Source organism: Rhyacophila brunnea, unplaced genomic scaffold, assembly GCF_057557595.1.
Source record: "Rhyacophila brunnea isolate RB1 unplaced genomic scaffold, BYU_Rbru_1.0 scaffold_20, whole genome shotgun sequence".
Lineage (NCBI taxonomy): Eukaryota > Metazoa > Arthropoda > Insecta > Trichoptera > Rhyacophilidae > Rhyacophila > Rhyacophila brunnea.
This window is the reverse complement of record NW_028232860.1, coordinates 7,298,942-7,323,134: the sequence shown is the minus strand read 5'-3', so window position 1 is coordinate 7,323,134 and position 24,193 is coordinate 7,298,942. Positions and strand designations below refer to the sequence as shown.

The 24,193-nt window shown below is 35.2% G+C and overlaps 1 protein-coding gene across 1 annotated transcript in view; it reads right to left on the bottom strand.

Annotated features, from left to right (window-relative positions):
* The window catches only part of LOC147071141 (unc-112-related protein-like), a 207,870-nt gene that overhangs the window by 142,893 nt on the left and 40,784 nt on the right, over positions 1 to 24,193 (bottom strand). The window lies entirely within an intron of this gene.

Genomic DNA, 24,193 nt, shown 5'->3' with positions numbered 1-24,193 from the left:
AGGCAGTGTAAAACACTACACTAACGTAAAATTGTGTTTTAGTTCAAATTAAGGGTACTTATACAGTGAATTATTGGCGGTTTTTAATACAGCTACTTTAATATTAGAGCTGTCGAGTATCGACACATAACAATCAAAAAATATATTGCACAATTATATAAGTAATTGAAAATGTTCGTGACCATGAAGTATAATAGCCCGCAGGCGACTTTTTTTACTATTAAAGCTAATTTATGATGTGTGTTTATCTCACTTATCTGGTCAACCCGACACGCCAGGCCCCCCACAGCCCGGGCCCCCAGACTAGAGCCCTGTCAGCCCTCCCCAGCCATGACCTACACCACTCCGGAATTCGGGTGGACACCGAGAATTTTTCGACAGTTCCATTAAGGATTGGGTTTCTAAAAAACCTGACATTAGTGTTGTGTTAGAAATCAAAATCAAAGAAATTTTTCTAAAAGGGGTGCTGGAGAATTACAAATCATTTTTTGCCGTGTTTTTATTTGTCTAAGCCCAAAGGTATAGTTTATTGGCTTTCAATTTCAATGTTTAAAATCATTCTGATAATTTTCATGTTTGGGGGGTGCCAGGGCCCCTTGGCCCACCCCCTGGGTGCGCCACTGGGCAACACTGATTGTAATGGGGGGAGGGGAGGGGGGGCATTTTTGAAAATACATATAGGTGTCAAAATCTCCGACCATGTTCATTCCTCATAGGATCATATGGGCCTCCACAGAGTAGAGGATTGTACTACCAGATTTTGTTTTTTACGAGAAATGGATGCCAGCCACTTACTCAACCTATTAGATCCATACCCTGACTCACACACAAATTGAAAAACAATATGTGTACTTGCCGGCCCAGGATTCGAACCTGGGACCCACGGTGTTATAGTCCAACGCTTAAGCCGCGCGGGCACCGTGGGCGTCGAAATCTAGGAGAACTCTATCCGTTAGCTTGGTACTATCATAAAATAACACGAAAATTATTGCTTTAGAAGACCATGCCCAATCTCAAAAAACACCGCACGCCATTGCTATTCAGCTTGGTTTACGCGTTTTAATTCATTCAAGGCGTGTGAGTATAAGTTGGGGTTGCCTATTTACTAGTTAATAGTTTTTATTGCTTTAAGCTAATTAATTACTATCATCAAAGTACGTCCTTGGTCCATGGCCAGATTAATAATTGCACTTTTAGACAATTTAATTTTGAATCATGCACATTAAAGACGGCTGAAATGTTCTGCTAGTAGAATGTTGTCTGGTCTAGCATGGATTCGAATCATTACCTACTGTAATGCGGGTTAATTAGATAAAACGAATTTCACAAGGACAATCAAGAAACTGGTGCTGCACTTAACACATGAAAATTAAAGCACTCATCACGCCATAAATCGTAATTGACCAAAAGAGCGACTAAAAATGTTTTGATAAAAATATTCATGCATGGTGTTACCCATAATATAATAAGTAATAACAATAACAATCTATCGATGAAAAATTCTAATGGATTTAAGTTTTGTATTATTCAATTTTAGTAGTTTTTCGCGACCCGGGTTCGCCTTTCGGCATCTTCAGGCACTAAGTGCACTCACCGAAAGGTAAGTCCACACCGACTAATATAATAATTCAATACAATAAAGTAGGGAAAAACTTTATCACCTACCTATTAAGTCAAGGAACACAATAAAAAATATAACAAACTAACTAGGAATAGTTGTGTAAAATAAGTGTTTGTAAAAAACCCCTCCCTTATCACTATAAGCGTATAAATCGTCAAAACCCTAATAAGTAATAGATCATTAGTAATTATAATCAATACAAATAGTATATTCAAGAGGTGCAAAATAGTCAATACAGGGAACAATGGTAACGTATTGGGAGTTTAATGGAGTTAACTAACGAGATATGTATTATAAATATATTAATATATCAATTGTATAATTTATTATTATTATAAAAATAATACATTAGACATGCACACATACATCACACGATACAATAGTATATTTTTTACAGTTTTGCAATGAATACCCACCCTACCCTATCGCGATCGGGGTATTACAAAAAACCTTTACAAAAACAAGCACGAGAAATTATTGTTTTTAATGTGACCGAATATTTTTAAAAGTTAAACGAAAAACAGTAGTTAGTTACCTACAACTTGAAATATAATAATATAGCATTAATATAGTTAGATTAATTAATACTGGGTTGGGTAATTATTGAGTTTAGAAGGAAATAAATCATTTAGCTATATTTGCTAATTACGAGGTGAAATTATTTTTCTTGTGTTAATTATCGAATAATAATTAAACTTCCAAGTGAATTACTGAGAATAGAATTGTTATAAATTAAAAACCTAATTTCACCGGATTTGTTTTCTCAAAAAATGACAACACATAAATTTTCTACACGTGACTACAGCGACTTCCAGTTATCACCGAGATCTTGTTGTGGACAGTAGTTTAATAATTATTATTCATATTGAAAGTAAATTCGACGATTTGCTACGTGTAATACGGGTTGTTCCCTTTTTAGTCGATCCCGTACTGGCCGAAAATAACCGATCACAACCGAACATCAAAAAGTTAACGTTTATGTTGTCGGACTATAAAATCCAGGATCTAAGTACTACGTATTTATGATAAACAAAAATTCCGTTATCATTTAATTATTTTTATCCTAATGCATAGTTGTTAAGTTTTGGTAAATGAAACATTCAACACCTGTCAGGCAAAGTGTCAAAACGCAGAGAGATGTTCAATGATTATTGATATTGATCGATTCGCCAGATTGCCAAGTAGCTAAATAAACCGAACGGGCGGGCAAACAGTTACTTATTATCGATTCGATCTGACTACAAACTTTCAGAAGTGTCACATGTCATTTGAGAATAAAAAATACATTAATAAATAATATTGAGCACATGGACAAAATCGCAATCAATAGATCTCAATCTTTCACAACAAATCAGTGAGTGCCATACGTATATTAATAGAAAATTAAACCATTATTATGTATTCAATGAATAATCCACACATTGAAGAATGTAGTAATCGTTATTGAACACACCCAATTAGGAATACTTCAAAAACATAACTATTGTTACATTAAGTATAATATATTAATTGTTTTGATTTATCTATCTGTAACGCAGTTTAAAATTATTGAGGTTTTGGACTCTAAGGCGTAAAACCCACTTAACGCAGCAAGTGGGGCTCTCGCGCAAAATTTCACAAGTGGCGCGTAAATCAACGAAAATACAACGTAATAAAATACGCCAGCGCACACTGGATTTGACGACGCATTATGTCCGCCTGCCCCATGAGTCATCGTTTTTTGGCTTCTCGGCGATACGCATTAACGAAAATACAACGTAGTCCATTCATTGAAAACGGCGAGCAAAATCACGCTCTTCGAAGCGTCGTCGATGCGACGGGCGAGAAGCCATTATTTAAGAACAGCGAACTCTTTGTTTAGTTATTGCGTGTCCGATTTTAATTACAAGCCCCGAGAAATTTAATAATATTTTTATTGCTTTGTTATGAGAGACGCGGTTAATAATAATTATTTTGTGCTGCTTGAGCCCCTTATTACATATGTGAAATGTAATGCGTGGGTGGGAGGGGGCCTACTCAGTAGTGAGCGCGTCGAGCGCTTTCTTGGTGGGCTTTATGCCGAATAGCATTAGTCGGAAACCGGCGGCCCGTATGCACCCCATGAATGGATAACCCATATTAACATAACAAGCGACCTACCAAAGTATGGAAAATTTATGTAATAATCACAGAACAGATAATAAATAGAATACCGATAGGCCATATTCAATACGCCGCGTGGTGAAGCAGGATTTTGAATGTGTGAGTGTCCTACGAAAATGAAGCACGCATTATGCACGTGCAATGGTGTGTGTAATACACCAACATTAAATGAGCGTAAATGCATAAACCGAGAGCAGTTTTCAGTATTCGACCTAAAACGTATTATTGACACGTGTGTAAGTTTAACCCGGATTCTTCCTTACTCGAGTCGGTTAACTGCTATCGCCTTACCCGTTATGTATTTCAGTTCCCATTGTTTCTGAGTTCCCTGGTAATAATGGATTGAAATAATACAATTGATAAGTATGTTTTGGAACCCCCTCTCACCATAAACACTTATTTTAAGGACTAAAAGTTCAAAACGGCCCATACGTCTAAAAATGTTGACGACCTATGTTCTAGCTAGAATCTAGAGATTATTATAAGAATTAAAAAAAAAAAACCGTATCAATTTACATATTATACGATTACTTCAAAGGTAATACATTATGTATCTAGTGTAAAATATGAACACGTACAAGTAAGTAGGTATATTACAAGTTTTTATTTATTTGTTTATTACAACGTTTTCTTAGCTCGTATTCTTATTTGTCCGGTGGTTCTTTGTCCGGTACAAATCTTGCAATCGATTTTTAACTAACTTCCCCACTAGCTAGACATTTGAAACTGTTAGAATATATCAGAACACTATGCCAATGCATTTTTTAATACTTTTAGCCATCTTTAAGTAGAATTGAATTCATTTTCAGTTAATTCTGTTTTGTATGAAAAGTTATTTCGACACCATTATTGGTTGCTAGGGGTCTGTGGTCCTAGCAACTAAATTATTAATATATACGTGCGTTACTATGGAAATCAATATGACATGTCAAGTACAATTTTTTTTTGAACGTTTACGCTAGTCAAGTCAAGTTTATATGGTTCAACAGAAAATTTAAAAACGTTGCATATAAAAAGTTCTTTTTATCTTGTAATTATTTATAGACTAATCTTTCCACAAAGGAAAAACCCAAATAAAAGTATTTTTTGCTATCGCGTTATAATGTTTGCATGCTAAATGCGATATAAGGCGTAACCCTGTGATAACCTTAAATATTAGAATGAGAGAAAATTTTAATTTAAAAAATATACTGATTTAATAATAATATACGATAATAAAATAATATATTATGTTTATCGGTCACCTATTTATTTCAGAAAATTACATTATAAATAAATCAAAACAAAGGGAAACGTGGTCAGAATTAAAAGTCGATAACACTCTTATCTGACATTCCTGTCCCTTGGCAAATGCACATAATGATATAAACATGCATTGTCTTATCATGTCATGCATTATCATTGGTTACAATGCACAAAACAATAACATTGCACAAAACAATAACATTGCGAATTCCTTCTGTGGTATTTGCACATACATACGCAATAATTGATATGAAATCGCACATGTATAGGTACACATATTTTAAACAACGAATTTGTGACGAGGATCACTGGACGGTATAGGTGAGTTGGAAATACTGTCACCAGTTTGTGTACTCAAGTAACGTAGGAAACTACCCATACTCAGTGTGGCCCAATAAACTTATTCCAAAAAACTTGTGATGATATCATCGCGAGTCTCTCGCCAGTTGGTAGACTTTCAACACTATTGACATTAAGGCCATACCTCAGTTGAGACACGGTCTATAAAGATCGTCGCTAGGCGATGCGCGGATTGCGGGTCGCGGGTGCAAACGAGGCATGTCAAACCAAATATAATTTGTCTTATAAACCCAACATGTGTCCAGTTTGTGTTCTGTTTATTGTTTTATCAGTAACAATAATAATATATTCATTGACATGTTTTCTTTTTAAAGTAAATGGGTAACGTTTTAAGTCATCTTTACACGATTTAAGAATTATTACGGCCGTCGCCATCACGAAGCAAAATGACGTGTTTCCAGCTCTACATTCTCTCTCCGAATGTGAGCGAGTGCAAAATTTCGTCGCGCCTATGGTTGAAAATTATTTGCCGTTTCACTGATGAATCACATTAAATGCGCGCGAGCGATATAGCACTTGAATATAGGTATATTTTAATTTATTAGTCTATTCTATTTCTATTGCATTCAAATGTATGAACAATAGGTCATAAATTTTGTGTCGCAGTACAGTGGTGAGATGACGCACAGGCTTGTTATAATATGACCGCTCAAAACATGTTTAAAATAAAAAAATACTGTTATTCATTTTTGTTAATAAGAATATTATAACTTATAACCTAACGGAAAAACAACTCATAAATTTAAAATGTGTTCAAAATTTTATAATAAATGGGATATTTTGAAAAGCGAATATTGAAGCCGATATTTTAAATACTAGTATTGAGTTGGTTTTAGTTCCAGTTGAGTGTGAGACTTATATCGCATACGCACGCCAAACGCTCTATATACCTAGTACTCCAAATACTAGTAAGTATTTTGGAACAAGTTTCGATACAAAGCATTTTTCTATACTGGTAGTAAGTATAGGTACTTAGTCTTCAAAATCGACTAGTTTTCCCACCTCTACTGGACGGCCTTTGAAAATAAATAAATGTTGGAAATGTCTAATATTCAAATTGTCCGATCGTCTGCGTTGTAAAAATAAATAATACATCATACGTTATAATTTATGTTATATTATTACTAGATGACAGATGAAATGGCAATGGGCTGAAATGTCAACCGCTGGCCATATGGTATCTTCAAAAGTGACCTCCCATTGTGTCTGTGTGCTACCAGTCCTCATATACGCATGTGAAACGTGGACACGTAATGTAAGAGAAATCAAAAAAAATATAAGCAGTAACGTGGCATGGAAAGGTGCGTTTAGGCATAACGCGAAAAGATCATAAAAGAAACAAATATATAGGAAGGCAGACAAGAGTATGCGATGTGATAGAGGTCGCAAAGCAGAAGAAATTGCAATGTGCTGGACAACCTCTAGCAGTAGTAGATTTCGTAAGCACGTCAATTATAAAGCTTACTGTTATGATTTATCTAATTCTATTTCGACCACTGCAACTTTTATGGTACCATCTTTGGAAAGTCGACGTTCTACATCTGATCAATATTTTATTTTTAAAATTATCAATGGTTTTGTTGACTCACCAAACCTACTCGAAAGGGTGGGTTTCCATTGTCCACCAAGATTTACGCGAAACTAAACTTTGTACCATGTCAGTCGTAGCGATTTTAATTATGTACAAAACTCTTTTATTCGGCGCTCTTGTTTAAATTATAATATGTATTTCTCCACCGTTGATCCTTTTAATAATTCACCTGTTTCATTTAAACGCGCTATCTCAAAAATTTTGTATGTACATATATTTTTTTATGTTACTTTTTTGTGTATAATTTAATTATTCATTATTCTTCCTCATTTTTCTCATGTAATTTCTTTATATTTATGTTATTCTTACTCTCTACCTTGTTAGGCTTAACTATATTATAATGTATACATGGAAACTTTGCTGGTTGCAATAACTTTTCATTATTATATTTAAATTTTTGTAATCAGTGAAGAACTAGGGACCGAGAAAAATGGAAATAGCTAGAGGAGGTCTTTACGATGTGGTGAATCAACCCCGGCTGATGATTATTACGAGGTGGAAAGCCCATATACAGATGGGAAGTATCGAACAGTATCGCTAACATCATATTATTATGTTATTGATTAAAAAAACTGCACAGAAAACTAGCTTTAATATTTCGATCTAAAAATAAATCAACCGGTTAACCTTTCGGTTTGGGGTGGGGGTAAATAATTATTATATTCCATAATTCACTGTTCTTCGTGAACACTACATCAAATTATCCATGATATATGGACAATAAATTATCAGTTTAATATTATTACTCTAGCATGATAATCATCATTGATTACATGGGGCATCTCTAAAATAATGGCAAATGTCAGTGCATGATTATATGGATGGATAGACAGACACAGATAACTAATATTTTTTCGAAGCGAACGGAGGGACCCAAATTATAAAATGATGGATACCACGGGCGTGATATTAGTTGTATAATATATAATAATAGATTGTGTAACTATTTATGGTTTAGTTGGTCGTAGGTTAAGTGTATATTATGATAACTTTCTGAAAGTCTTCGGTTCGATTCCCAGCTGGAGATAGCGAATTTTGTAATGTTAGTTATTTGACAGAAGTAATCGAATAACTTGGTACGGCAGTTTGTTGTAGTTAAATATACTACTCGGCGATTGGATAAGTATGGTACTAAAAGTCGATATATGAATAAATATAGGTATGCGTCAACATAAAGTGGGTGTATGAAAAATACAAAAAATCCCTAAAAATACCCTTAATTTTACCTCGAACATCATTTGGGATATGCAACTGTAGATCGTCATATTGCCTTTAACCTTAGCGATAAGTAGAGGGCCCGCCAAAGATCCTAGCCTGGGGGCCCGCTTCGGGATGTGGGGGCCATGATCTAGGTACAGACGGAGGACCATCTTTTCTCACACGGTGCGTATGAAAAAGATGGGGTATATTGTTTTTAACTGACCGGCTGACAAGTCTTGTCAGTTTAACGACAGTAGTTGCCAAAATTGGTAGAACGGTTAGCTGCGCTAATAAATAACCTACAAAATAAACGAAATGTACCGTTAACATTTCCAGGTTTGCAAAGTGTTGCATTGCAGAAAAAGTTTGGGAAACCCTGGTCTATGAAATGATACATTGCGTTGGGTGATGTGCTGACGCACGCTTATTATGGAAGTGAAAGCTAGTGACAGTCTCTATTCCCAATTCCCACGCCGACTTGTATGGCAGGATATTAAAAGCCAGAAACCAATAACTGCGACATTTAATTATTTTTTTATGCCGTAATAACTAAGAGCGGAATGCAGAAACATTTGTCATAACTAAAATTTCCTTAGCAGAAAACACTATGCAGAAACACTGTCCTTAGTTAAGATCATTTTTATTGAAAATAATACCATATTTAAAAATTCTCGTTAGGTAAATTAGGTAAATTATTTTATTATTGTTAAACGATGACAAAAATATGACAACTGCATTTTATAAATGCAATAACTATAAATACATATTTATGTTTCCGTTATAAGTCATTATACGTGATTCCACAGGCACCACAAGATTTTTTTTTAACATGGTAACACTAGCATCAAGTGTCATTCTTCATCTGGTATTTTCTATTTCTGCGGGCTGGCGTATAAAAATAAAATAATATTCTGCAAGTACATGCCAAACGAATTAACACTATCAATATCCATATTGAGATACATTGTTAAATGAATTTGAGTGTATGGACTGTGTTATAGACATGCAAATTTATTTTGACAGCAGCTGTCAGTGGTAAATGGTAATACAGAAGGGGGCGTGTTCATAACAAAAGTAGTCTATGGTTAAGGATTCCTTAACTCTATACTCAGGATTGTCTATAGTTAAGTCATGCTTTTCGGCGACTTATCCTTAGGAACGAAATCTTAGATTGTGCATTCCGCTCTAAAGCAGTAGACATAGTAGTCAATGTGAGAGTATACAGGTATGTATTATTATCTCAGCACGCACAAGTCGGCGTTGCCAATTTAAGGCTATACCTCAGCTGAGGCATGGTCTAAAAAGATCGTGACTACGCGATGCGCGATCGTGCAAATGACGCGAGCCGAACGAAATAAAATTTGTCATAAAAATCCAACATACGTCCATTTAATGTTATATTACTAATAATATCGCATCGGAAACCTGGACATTAACTCTGCGAAATGAACGAGCCCTGAACATTTTTGAAAGAAAAATTCTCCGCCGTACATATGGACCGATCAGGGACGGCGAAGATTGCAGCGCAGTTCAATCAATTAAGATTGGGAGACTGCGATGGCTAGGTCATGTGCACCGTATGAATGACAATGCACCGGAAAAGAGAGTGATGTCCAGTAATCCAATAGGGCGTAGAAGTGGCAGGCCAAAGATTCGCTGGTTGGATGGAGCTGCCAGTGACTGCCGTATTCTGGGGGTACCGAATTGGAAAGCGGCCACACTGGATAGGGACAGGTGGAGGGAGCTGTTGGACGAGGCCAAGACCCACATCGGGTTGTCGCGCCCCTGATGATGATGACTAATAATAATAGTATATTCATTGACATGTTTTCTTTTTCAAGTACCTACATGCGGAACGTTTTTTAGTCATCTTTACACGATTTAAGAATATATTCCTCCGACGCCATCACAAAACAAATTGAAGTGCTCACACCTCGACTATCAGTCTCCGATTGGCGACGACTGCGAAATTTCGTTCCACATACAGTTGTAAAAAATATTTGCCGTTTCACTTATGAACGCTCTTAATCTTGAAGAGCCTAAGAAATATGTATATTTTTAAAAACATCCTTGAAAAAAAAATATGGAACGCGTGGTATTCGAACACACATTTATCAGGATCACTTTTCGGGTGAGTAATATGTAATGGACAAATAAGCTACAGACCAAAGTGACTTTGTGAATAATTCTTAATTATTACTAAGTACCTAGTATCTACGCTATCTGCGATGTTTCAATATTCGTCAATATATGGCAATTAAATGTGGTAGTTGTGTGTCTTGTTTATTATATTCATGGTCAAAAATAAATGTTTTTACGATTTCAATATTCTCGAAAGAAGAAAATAAAGTAACATGACAATATCGAAAGCAGTGAGGCGCAATGTGACCGAGACTTGAGTGACATCATTTCATTTATCTCAATTAATGCTAAAGTGAGTCCAATTCGTCCGAATTGACTGCCACGAATGTGTCTGCTACAAATAAATCTGTCCTCGCACGCGTTCTAATCAAAAGCGTAAACATTATAATATTATTTCTACCGAAACTCCATGATGATATCTTTCCCCCGGATTTAATGGCGACAGTGCGGAGGAAACGCTATTTCAGTAATAATGAGCTAAGATTGCTGACACACGAAGGAAAATTTAAACTAAAATGTGAAGACAAATTTATTGAAAGATTTTTGTTTCCGTCCACAGAAACAATACATACAACCAGCATTGCCAACTTTGCCAGATCTAGCATTTTTCGATAGGCATCTAGCTTGCAAAAAATGCATCTAGCTTATGGCGTTTTTATTGGCATTTTTTGATGCCTTCAACAGCTTTAAATGTGCTGAAAATGAGCTAGACTTTTATTTAATTTTTTCATATATTTAATGAAAGTAGGTTGGAACTTGAGAAATAAAACAACACGATGAAACAATAGGAGCATTTTTGGCGTTATAGTGATACATTAGTATCAGATATTATAATTTAATGTTAGGTATGTGGCATAGGATTGGCGATAATCGGGGATTCCACTCTATGGTATTACCTAATTATTACTTATCGTAGGTTGTTAGTTGTTAGATTAATTATTTTTCGTTAATTTTGAAAAGTGTTTTTGGGAAAATATGGTGAATTGTACACACCCATTTTTTCAATTTTTGCATTTTTTTCGATCAAAAAAAAGGGTAAGTATTGAAAATTGATTTTCTCAAAATCTAGCGTTTTTCCTGCCAAATAGCTAGTTTTCGTACTCCGTCTGGCATGTTTTTAACAACGACAGTGGCGAAGGGTGGACGTATGGTGTTAAGATTCGCCATAAATAGTGCACATTAAACTTTGTCAGTCATACGTAAGTATTTCTTTTCATTGAAATAAGACAACAATTTACGGATGGTGGTTAGTTTTTAAAATTCAATTAAACTGTGCGAAAATCAAGCCATAATAGATAATAGTCAAAAAATACTCGTCTACCTAAAATAATGCATTTACATCATACAAAAATTTGGATATATTATGGATAGAATGATATTTTTTATCTATTATAGTTTGGATTAATGGGTTTAGCAAGTGGCTGACATCCATTTCTCGTAAAAACAAAATCAAACCTCCACTCGGTGGAGGCCCATATGATCCTATTAGGATCGGACAGGTCGAAAGAATAGTTTGGTTTAGGCAGGGCATAATAAATTTAAAAAAAAAATAAACCAATAACATGTGTAATATAATATGTATTTTTTCCAACGTAAACAAAAAAGTATTAATGAAAAAATGTGCACAATTTTGTCGTATCGCCAAAAATATGCAAAACTATTAAGGCTTGGTTAAGGCAGGGCTTAATTGACTTTTAAAAACTAACCAACACCATCTGTAAAGTGTATTTTTAGTTCAATAAAAACAAATACGTATGACTAACAAAGTTTAATGTGTACTATTTATGGCGGATCTTAACAGTCTACCTCCACCCTTCGCTACTGACATACAATAATAATTTAGGTATGTGATCTTCGGAAAAAACTACACACTATTTTTTCCAAAAAGTGTCCATTCGATAGAACTGTTTTCGTCTACCTTGTGATAAAAATGTGTACTTACATCTTATATACAGTGCAGTTGAGGCATGATCTAAAAATATCGTGGCTAGGCGATGCCGCGGATTGTGCAAATGACGCGTGCCGAACGAAATATAATTTGTCATAAAAATTCAATATGCGTCCATTTAATGTTATGTTTATTGTTATATAGTTTGACATGTATAGTATAACATATTATATAATATAGTATAATAATAGTATATTCAATATTGACATGTTTTCTTTTTCAAGTACATAGGTACATAAAGTTTTTTAATCATCTTTACACGATTTAAGAATATATTCATCCGACGCCAAGACAAAACAAATCGACGTGTGCACACCTCGACTGTCGGCCTCCGATTGGCGACGAGTGCCAAATTTCGACGCACCTACTGTTGAAAATTATTTGCCGTTTCACTGAGGTACGCTCTTAAGAATCGTACCTTCTAGCAATCACATCCAGAAAGTAACACATTTCCCATTATTTTTATGTTGTATGGTTGAATAATTCCATAGAAAATACTTGTCACCGTTGAAACGATGTTGCTAATTTACTACTCAATACTTTAAAAATATGGACACATACATCAATTTAAAATAGTCTTTTCACTGAAGTACGCTCTTAAGCTGTTAAAATCAAACCAATGGAGTGGAGGAGATTGGAGTTAAAGTGCAGAGCAATGGAGATTTTTTACTCCAGATTTTCAGCTATATAAATATATTAATTATATTCTGCTCTACGAATAATTTGAAATGATAAAAGGCAACCGATGAAAGAGTAAATAACATAATCAGTGTGATGACCTCGACCTCGGTCTTATATTTATTGAGGAGGTGTTAAAATGTCATCATCTCTCACACTTGGTGACTACAACTGGCTGTACAGCATCCCACGCTGACAACTTACACGCGTTGTTTTGCTATGCAATGTCCGATGAGCATCGTAAAACTGCACAAGACAACTTGCTTGGAACGAGAAAATTTACATGTTAGCTTCGAGGTACGGTATAAAATTTGTGTTTGGATCACTCACGACAATATTTGTCACGGCAGATGCCAGATGGTTATGTCTCCAGGTTCGAGACCTCGAAAGACCGGGCCAAGGTAACAATTTTACGCTATAGGTATCTACTACTTAATTATATACTTACATTATTTTGTCATTATTGTTGAGTGTGTTCTTCAAAAAGAAATTATGTAAAGCAGTAAGACACTTCTTTCAAATATTAACTTTATAATAAATACATAATGCTTCATTAAGCAACTCATTTTCAACATTTCTCACTGAAAAATACCCAACAAGTGTGTACTGGAGAGTGGACACTGGTATATACGAGTACCTACCTAGAGCTTGTCTTCTATAAGCTGGCGTGCGGTTCCCCCCCCCCCGCTTCAGATTCCGCATTGGATTCCCTCTCGTCCCCTACCATTGAAAACTTGCAACAGTCGAATGTGATGATGGCAGAATGCTTACCGTGTGACGTGAACGCCAGTTTACAGTTTATAGAATACAGACTCTAGTAGATTTTTGAAACACGATAAAAGGCGACATAGGCAGATGTAAAATTTCAATGCTGTCTGCAATGTCTAGCTCTAGCAGATCAGTCGGCTGTCGCCAAGTACTGATAAGAACTAGCAATTAAGTAATTGGTTGGGCCACTTATGCTGGCCCTCATTCCTTTCTTCCCACATACCTTCAAATCCCTAATAATTATTGTCACAAGACAGGGCAACGAGCAGTTACTGGTCATAGGTCGACCGTGATTAAGAATAACATTTAGTTACTTCAAGACAGTCGACGCACCTAGGCTTGTAAAGCTATCGCGCTCCATCTGATAGGATACGAACGAGGTCGCGTTAACCACAGAGTGACTCAGACAAAACGCATATGTTCGACATTCGTTGCGCTAAATCTGATACGGTTTGAGCGAACGTCGCCTCTATCATCCATCCTGAAATTGTCATCATCATTCATCATCCAAAACTAAGTGAAACCGTGAGAGTGGTTCCGAATCGTGAGTGCGTGAACACCGAACCGACTCCAGCGCGCTCCAGCCATCTAAACATAAAAGGTCGGTGTCTGGCATCCTTAGTAAACTCCTCCCCCTCCTAGATTCGTAATCCACCAGCATCCTCAAATGACAGACCACTCCATAAATCGCAACCAGTAATCGTATGTCAAATTTTAGGTATATCACAAGTCTTGTTATAAAATACAATCTTGTTTTGAAGTAATGTTATTCATGTGAAATAAAACAAGAAAATACAGGTGGCTATTTATAACTAACCATTCAACTATCTGGCAATAAGCCAAACGAAAAAGAAAATATGAGAAAATTGAACAGGTTACAGTTAGTTTTAACACACGGCTTTTATTTCTGGAAAATCCTGTTTCTTTTTCATCTGTCATTGAGAGCTAATTGAGGAAAAAAAAAGATAAATCGGCCAAAGGTTATTTGACATCAGGTAAATAAGTTAATTTGTTATAAATGAATGACAACTTTGCAAAGTATGTGAGAAAAAGTGACATAATGTATTTGAGTTCATTCTTGTGTCATCAAAGTACACTTAATCTAACCCAGGTAAAATGATAGTAAGTTGGAAAACTACGAATAATTCTTTCTAAAGTCTTTTCTAGAGTAATGAAGATGAAGATATTTATAAGTAGGTATGTGAAGATGATACATTGCAGTGATCAAACTTCCTCTAGCATGTCACGTGAAAGTGTTCGGTAGTCATTATCATAAGGAAAGAAGATACTCAACCAACCAAGACGCTCTTTTTCACAATACCTACCGGAAAGGAAAAACAGGACCGTGGGAAGTGATGAGTGTCAAAAACATGGGGTTGATGACGTGGTGAGCTGGAGGCAGGCAGACGGAAGAGTAAACGTTTTTTAGAAGAGAATTTTTGATGTGCATTCCTGATGAGAAAGAGGAGCTTCAATATTGTTAGTTCTCTCAAGGTGTAGAATTAACTTGTGATAAGTCTGTCCATCAAAATCGATTCTGATATAAATATGTTATTATACTTACGTGTGCAGGCACGTGTATGCATTTACTGGCAGTAAAAGTGTGTATTTTAAACTATCGTGACAATAACTGTTTACACGTAAAAGTCCTGACTGTCTCTCCAATCTCATTCTTCAAGAGTGAGCGAGACGCGATGTTGTTGTCATTTTATGGTACTATCTGACAGGTAGTGAAAATCGGACGTTTTAAAATTATGTACTTATGTTTAGTAAGTATTAAGTATGTTTTTATGAACACACTGTATTTATTGAGAGGATGGCTGACACTTATAAATCAAGAGTGGTATCTATTCATTTAAATCTAATAGTTTATTATTAACTATATTCAGTGTTTCGCAATAATGTATGAGGAAGGTAGTATTTTATCCGAGTAGAATGAGGAGGTTCAGATTCAACTTACTTAAATACGGATGATAAATATTTTTTTGTTAGATAGAGATAGAGCTTCCGAATACTGTTGTATGGTAGTAGCATCGAATTGGAAAGCGGCCACCGGATAGTAACAGTTAGTTGGGGAGAAAATATTATGTTGGACGAAGTCAGGAAGATGACGATAGTAATTAGTTTGAATTACCAATAATACTGCTAAAAGGTGAGTCTACGCCTTAATTTAATCCAAACTTAAGGAAAAAGTTGTCGATTGTGTTTTAATAATCCTCTTTATCAAGTCTATATCGGACAATGAAGATATTATCAGATGCTTAAAAGTATCAATTTGTAAGAATTAGCGAACCACTCAAAGACAGTATGTAGATTAATAAGTCTTCAACGCATGAATAAAGTACGTTTATAAATCCTAGAAATAAATATTAACAGCAATAATGCAACATTACTTATTATTAAAAACATTTAAACCCTAATTGCACCCCGATTCTCACGATTTTCCCATTACCCACCCCCTCTACTGAATTATAACTTGGAATGTTATAACTATCTGTTTCCCACACATAGAGCGGAATGCAGAAACATTTGTCATAACTAAAATTTCCTTAGCAGAAAACACTATGCAGAAACATTATCCTTAGTTAAGGTCATGTTGTCTATGGTTCACCTCGTCTTTAAGCTTCGTTCGTTTTTTCTATTGAAAATAATATCTACCATATTTAAAAATTCTGTTTCCTATAATTTAGGTAAATTATTTTATAATTGTTAAACGATGACAAAAATATGACAACTGCATTTTATAAATGCAATAACTATAAATACATATTAATATTTAATTATAATACTCTTATGTTTCCGTTATAAGTCATTATATGTGATTCTAAATGAAATATGAGCACCGCAAGATATTTTTTAACATGGTAACACTAGCGTCAAGTGTCATTCTATCATCTGGCATCTTGTATTTCTGCGGACTGGCGTATACAAGTAAACTAATATTCTGCAAGTATATGCCAAACGAATTAACACTATCAATATACATATTGAGATACATTGTTAAATGAATTTGAGTGTATGGACTGTTTTATAGACATGCTAATTTATTTTGACAGCAGCTGTCAGTGGTAAATGGTAATACAGAAGGGGGCGTGTTCATAACAAAAGTAGTCTATGGTTAAGGATTCCTTAACTCTATACTCAGTATAGTCTATAAGTAGTTAAGTCATGCTTTTCGGAAACTTATCCTTAAGATCGAAATCTTGGATTCTGCATAGGGCTCATAGTTTCTATTCAATCCCTTCCCACACACTATAGCCATTAATTTATTATACCATTATAATTAAACTCGTCAATATCGATACTCTTCTTGTGTCGTGAGTCTTTATTAATAAAGGAAATAGTGAAGGGTGTGTTAACAGACTTTTGTTTTTACGAGAAATGGGATGTTGTTAGCCACGTGCTTACCAATTTGATCAAACCATTGATATATTGGTCAAACACACATTAAAAAATAAACAACATGAATTATCCAGATCCGGCATTCGAACCCGAGACTCATGATGCTAAGTCAATACGTGTTACCACTAATGCATCGCGTGCCCATGGTAAATACGAAGTGATAAACTTATTTTATAAATCAATAAGTAAATGGTGAATTGCTTGAACATAATCTTTTTTAATGTGAACATTATTCAGATAATATAGCTTCTACATAATAATATGTTCTGTTATGGTCAATGTATTTTTTCAAATGTGAAAATACTTTTATATGATAAAATTAGTGAAGTAGGTATTCTAGGTAAGTTACATACGCATTGAAAATCATTGTATCTGTGTTATCTATCGACACTGGCAGTTGACGGTCACATTTAAATTGAGTGATAAAGCATACACATTTATTTATTATTTCTGAATTGCAAATGTACTCAATATTGATTTTAAGTATGTGCTCAAAAGATAGCAGAAACTAGTGAATCTGATGAAAAAATACTTCAATACTGACATTTTTGGTAGAGAGAAATCGCGAGATAAGATAACAATAGTTTCGAACATTTTGCCGCCAAATAAAATGTATTTCAATATCTATTTTTCATAAAGTTCAGATGAAAGAGATATGAGATGTACTCAGTCAACACAGGTTCGTGTCCGTATTAGTTGAAACCGTCACCTTAGTTTTCACAACCCAATGTGGAACCAGGCCTGATCATGAAGTATGCGTCGATGTGACGTCATCGTTATTCGCAAAACACACGTTGACAGATGGAGCTCCGCAGATTGGTCGAATGCGACTTTTAAGTTCGAAAAAGCAACATCTAGTGCTGCTATCAACAAATCGCATGTGTCTCGGGTTGCGAGTCGAAGATGCCAGAACGCATACGCACACATACGAATTGGTAATTCCTATACCGGCTCGGTGAACGCCGCATCCAAATAAATATATATTTCGAGAGGTTGCGCGCGACTGTCGCTAGCTACCTAGGTACTGCGCGGTCTTCATATGCAACATCGGAGCGACGTTAACGAAATAGACAAATTAACTGTTTCAAAGACTTGGATTTTAACATAAATGAATTTGAAGTCCATGTCCGCCGTAGTTTTTCACAACACAACAAAAATGGTTGCTTTGAGGTTGGATTCCGTTCATAATTGTCATTGATAACTAACTCATTATATCTATAAATGTATTATATTGATCCTCTAGAACAACGAGATTCAATTCAGTAATGCTGTCTTTCTTTATTGTATGTGTCACAGAACCGCCCTGATATTTGATCAGATGCCCACACCTCAGCGGCGACCATCTGTCGGAGGTTCAGACCTTACTCGAAAAGAAGAAGAGAAACGAAGAGTGGAAGACGAAGGCAGACCTGTGCAAGAAAGTGGGAGGATAGAAGCGGCGAGCGGCCCACTGCTGATACAGAATGGAAAACAATAAAATATCAACGACAGAGAACCTCAAACCATGCAGATAATAAATTTAATAATTTTACATTAAACTCAATTTACTTAGGTATCTCCATTAAGTCTGGATCAGATTATGCTAGTATTTTAGTCGAATGGAGAGTGATTCAAAGTGTCCGAACACAGTACATTAGTGCGTAGCAGTCAAAATTAACGGTTATTTTTACGAAGTGGAGATTTAAAAATCTAAATGCACCAATGGCTTTAGAGTAAATTGGCGTTGTTTTACGGTGGTCAATCATGGAATCACTTTATGAAGACCCATATCAACCATATTAAACTGGGCTTCCATAACAGATTTGCATACCGTAACGTACTGGCAGGTTCGCTACTATCGTTTTACTGGGCAGACGCAGATATTGCACGGTCCAATTGTCGCGTGAAAATTCAGAAGCTTCTGAATTGGGATATGTACCTGCGCAGTAGAACGGTAGTGGCGAACGTGTCGAAAAAAACGAACTACACCGCACAGACTCATTTTGAGGTTAACTGATTTTCACGACCTGTCAAATAGTATCTACCATAAAATGACAACATCGCGTCTCGCTTATTCTAGAATAATGAGATTGGCGATTGTCAATCACATTGAGCTTCTTTACGAGCTGTTTGTTGCGAATTTAAAAGCGGGCGATTCAGCTACTGCGATTGTGATGACGACACACAAAACTTTCCATTCGCTGAGAAGGCACAAGCCAGCGACCAGTGTTGCCAACTAAAATTTTCAAAATTCAGATTTTTTGATTTTTTCTTCAAAATATCAAGTAGATTGACAAAAATGTATGAAATTCAACGATTGTGTTTGGTGAAAGCGTGATTGACATAATCTCACAAGTGTCTTTTAAAATCATGTAAAAAGTGACTTTTATTCATCACAAATATCATAATTTCTTCTGCGATTATTTTGACAGAACGTAGTTCGTTTTTTTATCGGGAGGTTGCTACTGCGCTCTACTGCGCAGACGCAGTAGGTCCACACGCCGGCGTGTAGCGTGTAAAGTTGACCGGCTCTCAACTTTTCTCGGTAGATTGTTTACAATCTGCTTGTTCAATGATGACACTGGGCGACCGCGCATATTGTAAATTCGCCAACAAGCAGCTCGTAAAGTAGCTCAATGTAATTGACGCATATACAGTAAGTTATTATCGCGATAGTTTAAAATACACACTATTGGTGCAAGTAAATCCCTAAATAATACCTAAATACTGACAATTCGATAATCCTGGCGGGATACATTCCACTCGCGGTTGGTAGGGGAGCGTGGGGTAATGGGAGCTTGCGGGTAATGGAAGCGACTGCAAAACAGGTACCATCTAAGACTAAAATGACTCGGAAATAACCAAAACATCTTCGTCAATCGTCAGCTAAGCCCGTCGATCGCTGTCGGCTGCTTAGTGGCACGTGCACGCGCATGGCGAGTGGAAGTGTGTTTTGGGCTAGGTGCTTATATCAATTTACAATACATAAACATCAATGTAAGTACTTAAAATTTTACTTATTTTATCATATTTTGTGTCCATTGTATAGCCAGATACATGTGTTTTTGTTTAGTAGTTTCATAATCAAGGTTTAAAATGGTTTGGTTACGTTATTTATCAACCTTCAAAGTGGTTGACATTCGGGTAATTGGAGCCTAGGTGGCTCCCATTACCCCTCTATAAATTTCACACCTCTTTTACTAGAAGACAAGATTTTAATTGTTGCAGATGCCCAGAAATAGAAAGCTGACGACTTTCAAGGCTGGTTGGACGGTGACTTCGTTGGAAAATGCCCTCCGAAACCAGAAAGATTATATTTGTGTTTTTTGTTTAGTTCCATAACATGACGTGTTGATTCTTTTGATATTTTTAGTACTAGATAACTAGAGCATATTTTTGTTGAATTACATTAAGGGGGGACATGCTCGTCAAAGGTCAAAATTGAGTTTTTATTGTATTTTCAAACCATGATCCTGGACACTCCTTAAACGTTGTAGATAATCTGTTTATATAATTTTGAAGCCTTATTATCCTTTATAATTATTTTAAACATTTGATGACTGCATAAAGTATTTTTGTTACATCAAATAGTATTCTTTTAAACCTCTCGCTCTAATGTTTTAGAATATAGTCATATTTCGGTACATAACTGTGCAGTGGTGTTAAGATTTTTTACATTTATTAATTTTTAAACGCATTTATAAAACCATTAAAATAATTTATTACGAGATAATTTTTGTAAAATATTCACGATAAAAAATTATATTGATAATCTCTGTGATCCCAAATTTGACAAGAATTAGGCATTTTATTATTCAAAAAATCGGCAAGATTAACAAATTTGAAGATGATTCTAAAGATATTTATTATAAACTATGTCTTTGACCATTCAAGTGTGATAAACATCTTATGAATAATGATTGGTTTATAATAATTATTGACCTAAGAATAAGGTAGTGTTTTTTTGAAATACGCCATTTCTTTTGTCATTCCCCAGTGGTTAAGCTACAACATACGGCCGTAGCCATAAATTGACAAACTATAATTAAAGTAGGGAGTAAAATTATGTTGCCGCGCGTGTTTGAACATGTACCTAACCGAATTTTTTATTATTTTTTTTTAAACGGTACATGTTCAAACACGCGCGTCAATATTATTTTACTCCCTACTTTAATTATAGTTTGTCAATTTATGGCTACGTATGTTGTAGCTTAACTACTGGGGAATGACAAAAGAAATGGTGTATTTCAAAAAAACACTACCTTATTCTTAGGTCAATAATTATTATAAAGCAATCATTATTCATAAGATGTTTATCACACTTGAATGGTCAAAGACATAGCTTATAATAAATATCTTTAGAATCATCTTCAAATGTGTTAATCTTGCCGATTTTTTGAATAATAAAATGCCTAATTCTTGTCAAATTTGCGATCACAGAGATTATCAATATAATTTTTTATCGTGAATATTTTACAAAAATTATCTCGTAATAAATTATGCTAATGGTTTTATAAATGCGTATAAAAATTAATAAATGTAAAAAATCTTAACACCACTGCACAGTTATGTACCGAAATATGACTATATTCTAAAACATTAGAGCGAGAGGTTTAAAAGAATACTATTTTATGTAACAAAAATACTTTATGCAGTCATGAAATGTTTAAAATAATTATAAAGGATAATAAGGCTCCAAAATTTTATAAATAAATTATCTACAACGTTTAAGGAGTGTCCAGGATCATGGTTTGAAAATACAATAAAAACTCAATTTTGACCTTCGACGAGCATGTCCCCCCTTAATAAATATTTAACATTTTATTGTACCTATGTCTGTTATAATGTGTATAAGTGTTTGTAAGCATATTAAAATATGAAGCTCCAATACATATTTGGTAAATTTTTGGCTCTCATTACCCTACATGTGGGGTAATTGGAGCCAAATGTGTTTTTTGGGAAAACGTTTTTTTGTACCTTAGTTATAGAATTTTTGAGTGGAATTTGCAGTAATATTATTACTATGTAACCAAAGGACTCATTTCAAGTCTTAATAATTAACGATTAGAACATTTTGTTACTTTTTTTCAACAATTTCCTTAGTAGGCTCCAATTCCCCTTTGCTCCCCTACATTGTAATAAAGACGCTGGGGAGAGTTCAATTATGAGTAAAGATATCCTTTGCTGCATTTCGTTTGTTTTTATTAACGAACATGGCAACACATATTGAGAAGAAACTGTATAATAGTATGGAAGAGATACGAGTGGGTGGCAATTCCGAACGAAATGATAGCAGCGGACGTTGCTGTATCTATATCAGGCGTATTAAAATACGAACAGACCAATTAAAGCGATATGCAATGAACAAGACCATCGATACAAATAAAACCTCACGAATGAAATGATTATCACGGAATCTATATACAATGCGTAGGCTAGGATGGTCATTATAGAATTTATTAATAGTAGAAGAAAATAAACCAATAAGTACGTACGCACAAAACAAATAAACAGAATTAATAAATAAGAAAATATCGTAATTCAATAATAACAAGCCTTGTCAGGGGGGCCTACCTATCCAGGGATATAATTGAAGACCTGAGAATGAGAACTGGACAAAGACCAAATAATAGTGAATTTTACAGGATAGCCCATAAACTGATTTTAAAAATATGTGTGATTCTATCCATTCAAAAAGTGAATGTAACATGATAGTGATTTTGAACAGTGGTTTTTTTTAAATATGAAATTATCGATAAACCAAAGAGATTGGACTCTCTCTTTGCGAAAAACCGTTTTTTAGACTTTTTGGTTTTTGTCCTGTTCTCATTCTCAGGTCTTCAATTGTTCTGTGGAAATACCTAACGGGTAAGGAGAAGCAGGCAACCGATTTCGAGTAAGGAAGAATACGGGATAAATTTAAACACGTGTCAAGAATACGTCATACGTCGAATATGTACTGACAACTGCTCTTGGTTAATGCAGTGACGCACATTTAATATTGGTGTATTACACATACTATTGCACGTCTATAATGCGTGGTTCATTTTCGTAGGATATACATTCAAAAATTTACTGTATTGGTATATGGGCTATCAGAATTCAATTTATTATCTGGCAAATTCCTATGTCGGCATAGTGTGTTTGGATATCCAGAGAATGGACGTCACAGGTTGTGCAAACGGCTGATCACAATTTATCTTATAAATAAACAAATGCAGTTATTTAGAAACCTCTGGAAGCGCCCAAGATTGACGGTGGAATATGGTCAAAAGATTGTCATATTAGGTCCCCCAAACAGTCAAAATTGCCGTGGCGAGGGGATTCATAGCCTGGAAGGCTTACCGTCTCCTAGCACCTAGATAATATACCGTCATATAGAAAGATATATTATAGCTACTAAAAGCATTCGACGAGCGTACAGAATGTCTAGACTTTAAACTAGACTTCTGTCATATTTTTCCTTATCTCTTCTTCAAACTGCTTTAGAATTGTGACGATATTTATATATATATATATCGATACTTCTTATGTCATGGTACTTAGTTATAATTATTATTCTACGTTCGTATACAATGTTTACATTATATCATATGGACAAAAGAATAACATATATTTACATACATTAGTTGATGGTGTCAAAATTGATCGAAACACGTCAAGTAATTACTACCGTGGTCATGATTGTATTAGGCGCATAGAAACATCGACAAGATATACTTTGCTATTTCATAGTTTTCACTTATCAATACGAATTCATCGTTTAAATTTCGAACACGCAAGTATCTACTATGCGTACTCGAAGCTGCGAATCGCAACTGCAATGTATCACGCAAGCATTTTGCTAAGAAATCTGCAAATCGACAACCCGTTTACCGTGCGTAACTTTAATCGGAACGAGTGCAATGCAGCGTCTGACAGATCGAATTAAAAATTAACCCTACCTGTCTCCCTCCGACGGCGATGCGCGAAGGAGACATAGCTACTTTATCGCGAGAAAAGCTTTGATGGGTGCCATTAACCGCGTAACGGGAGGGCTGCATTCCTTGAAACGCATCGAATGTGGGACGACAATCGCTCGAAGAAAACAAGTGAAATTCTTCGCCCAGATTTCGGA